Source organism: Raphanus sativus, chromosome 2, assembly GCF_000801105.2.
Source record: "Raphanus sativus cultivar WK10039 chromosome 2, ASM80110v3, whole genome shotgun sequence".
Lineage (NCBI taxonomy): Eukaryota > Viridiplantae > Streptophyta > Magnoliopsida > Brassicales > Brassicaceae > Raphanus > Raphanus sativus.
This window is the reverse complement of record NC_079512.1, coordinates 3,527,035-3,531,031: the sequence shown is the minus strand read 5'-3', so window position 1 is coordinate 3,531,031 and position 3,997 is coordinate 3,527,035. Positions and strand designations below refer to the sequence as shown.

Sequence of the window (3,997 nt, the reverse complement as noted above, 5' to 3'; positions counted from 1 at the left end):
TTGTTCTAAAGAACAGTAATGCAGAATTGGCAAGGTGATGATAAAATTATGGCATCTAGGAACTTTCTTCCGCTACGGAAAAAGATGAAACTAAATGGATAAAATGATAATTCTTGGCACGAAGATCATCATGGTCGTACCAAGACATGCAATTCAGAGCAAAGTGAGGACGTGTTGTTCTCCTCCTGAACTTAGAACAAGGTAAAAGAAAAAATAGAGTCAATATATAAAAGATATTTCTGAACACCAACATGCAAAAAAAGAAACTCATGGGATACGTATAGGTACCCAAAAACTTTCATCAGAGAGAAAAAGAAAATTGATTGATCACTTCTTTCTAATTTTTCTTTGTCTTGGATATCAGTGAAGATTCTCTATCAGCAAAGACATAAAATCTGATATCAGATTCAGCACAAGAAGAAGCAAAAGTAATGAGACTAAGATCGATTAATTCATTTTCGGATTAACTATTATCTCTAGTTTCTTGTAATAGCTTGAGAGCAAGGGAAAGGTTGATCAGATCTCAAGAACAATGACTGAAACCAAAAAAAAAAGAAAATCTAATTAGTTCATGGACGATTTATTTTGTTTAAATTATAAAAAAAAAAAATTAAAAGATAGAAAACTCACAATCAGAATCTGTCTTGACCCATTTACTCCCATCGCTACTAATTCTTCCTTTTTCTTCTTCCTCATCATTTAGTGAAAGTTGTTGCTTGTCTTGCACGTATTCCTTCATTGATGTTTGCTTTGAAGAAGCTTGAGTATTAATCTTCTTGAGTAGCATCACCCTCAATAACTGTATATATCATGTAAAAGTAATTACATAGATGAAGAAAACACTTAAAAATTGGTATCCAAAATCGTGTTAGCAGCTTACCTTCTCCATTCTCGATTCTTGGAACGTGTGTCTCAAGCTAGGGTTAGGAAGAGGATTGCACCCCTCTGTACAGAAAAACATCTTCTTGAGGAGATAAGAAACAGAGGTTTTGCTCAAATCTCTCTTACACTTCTTCTTATTTTTACTCTCTGTAGAAATAGCTTTTTGCATCTGCCGAAAATAACACAAATAGTACGCTCAATGTCTTCTTGGTTCTCATCAGAATCTCCACCACCTGAAAACACGTTGCTTATTCGTCGATCGACTTCAAGAGTGGAAGGGCAGTTCAAGAATCTATCCAAAGGAAGATTCGCAAGTTCTCTGTTCACATCAGACTTGCTCTTCTTGTTCTTTCTTGTCAAGAGCTTCGTCAGCTCCTTTTGCAGTTTCCCAACTTCCTCTGGAATAAAATCTTCAAGATCACCAGAGAAAGAAAGATCTTGCGGTTGACCTTCCACGTGCACGTTAGAGGGTTTCTCTTCTTGAATCACTTCTTGAACAACCTTTATTGGCGTGTGCTCTTTGGTCACACTACCAAACGTTCCAATCGCAAGTAAACCGTGAGGCCAATCGCTAAGCTCTTCTCGTGGTTGATCGGTGATATACAAACATAAGACGAACAAAAATCATCAGATAGACAATTATTTACGAGAGGTTGCTTTGCACATGTTCCAAGTAGACAACTACTTTGGTAAGTTAAAAGGTTTGTTTCAACGAATAAGTAGACAACTAGATTTTGACCCGCACGCCCGTGCGGGTGTATTTTTTATAAAATGTGTGTTTTATTTGTTTTTCATGTCAATATTAGAATTTGGCAAAAACTCGAATCCAAAAATCAAACCGATCCCAATCCAAAAAGAAGGACCAACCTGAACCAAAAATGATTAAATATCCAAATTATTCAAAATTTTGGTATTTTAGATAACTAAAACAGAATCCAATCCGAACAGAAGTATTTTAAATACGCGAATGTATTTGAAAAAAAAATTATATACTTATATATATTATTTTTTAGATTTAATGTATATAAAAAACATCCATAATATATATGGTACTTTTAAGTTGGTTTAAATAATTTAATATATATATAAGTAGTCAAATGTAAATACTTAAAATAGTTAAAGTATACTCAAAACACCAAAAATACTTAAAATAATTATTGATTCTCTATCCAAATATTTAAATCAAACCAATTTATATATTGAGTTTAGGTATTCTGATATATGTTATTAAAATTTACATGTAATATATTATTTTGAAAAATTTAAAGTATATAATGAACTTTAAAAATAATTTAAATGGGTTATCCGAACCCGAACGAACCAGCAAAGATCTGAATAGAATCCGAATCAAATTTAGAAATATCCGAATATGACTGAAATCTTTGACCTCAGGAAACTCGAAACCCAAACAGACCCGAACCAAATACGAATGGGTATCCGAAAGTCCACCTCTAATTCACAATCTATTTTTTTCCTTTAAAAACAGAACAAACATATAATTAATAGTATTTTATACAAACTATCACATAAATAATCACATATATTATATTTTTAAAATTTAATGTGAAATATAAAAATCATAATTTAAGCCGGTATATGAAATTTGACTATGTATTGTATTTTTCTTAAATATATTGAAAACATTTTTAATAATGGTTATTATAAAATATTTTAGTAAAAATAATTTTTTTTAAATATGTATATTTTGAATCAGTTTTTGATATAAATAAACGTTAAATTATTATTTTGATTTGAAATATATATATATAATTTTTAAATTTTGTTTATGATTATTTTAGACAAATGATATTTTTTAGATAATTAGATTAGCTCATTTTCGTATATTTCAAAGTTGATCCAAATAGATTGTTTCTCATAATATAATAGATTTCTTTTTTTTAATAACATAAATCCATTATTTTCTTAAAAAATATGTTATCTATGTTTCCAAATAACATTATTTCTTTTTAAGACTGCTATTTAAGTTTTCAAATAAACATATTTCTTTTTTAAACGGTTGTCCATGTTTCCAAACAAACCTCTTTTTAAAATTACTATACATGTTTTCAAACACACTTAATTTGTACTTCAATTTTAATAATATAGATAATAAAAATTCGAATATACACACAACATATAAGGAATATATATGATTTTTGCAAGTTTAAATGAAATAATATGCTGATTGTGTTAATTAATAAATATCTGTTCTGATTATATTGACATCGTAGAAATAGGAAAAAATCTTTGGTTGTTATTTTGTTTCCAATTCTTTGGAATATTGTGTTAAGATTTCCTGCAGTTAATGTTGTTTGAGTAGAATTAGGAATCATATTTAGGAATCACGATATTGTAGTAAGAAAAGAAAATAATTAAATCCATAAGTCAGAATTTAAATAAAAGTGTAAATCAGTAAACCACAAAACCGATAAACCATATCATGATTAAATCGAAAATTGTCAAAATAAGAAATTAGGTATATCATAAAATCGGTAAACCACAAAACCAATAAACAATACCATGATTAGATCGAAAAATTGTTGATCATAACAATTTAGGTATATCATAAAATCGGCAAACAAACTTTTTTTTGGTAGGAAGAAACAACAGACAGCTTTATTATGATCAATCATTTGGTTAAAGGTGTACATGATATTTGGTTTATGATCAATCATTTGGTTATAAATTTATAAGATTATTGGCTTACGTTTCTTTATGTTTACATGCAAATTATTTTTGAATAATATAAGACATGTGATCACATAAGTATTTAGTTTCTGTACCGGACAGATTGGTTTAGTAAATAGAATAATGATTTATTTGGTTTAGTTTCAGTATTGGTATTTAATTATATAAGGGAAGTTCAGTCAAAAAAAAAAATTATATAAGGGAAGTGATGGTTCATAATAAATAATTCGAATCTGTACCGAACGGATTGGTGCAACAAACGTGAGAAATGATTTTTTGGTTTGCAAAATTAATGGGAAAACAAAATATAAAACTATAGAATTTTGAAGAGTGGCATAGGTTGGTAATTATTATGGAAAAATTAGGGTGAAATACTAAATGTACTTCAGTTTTAATAGTTTAGATAGTTTCTTGTTTAAGTATTTTT

The 3,997-nt window shown here is 28.6% G+C and overlaps 1 pseudogene; it reads right to left on the bottom strand.

Moving 5' to 3' along the window:
* Positions 1-521: 521 nt before the first annotated feature.
* Positions 522-1,485, bottom strand: LOC108831537 (protein LAZY 4-like; annotated as a pseudogene).
* Positions 1,486-3,997: the final 2,512 nt, after the last annotated feature.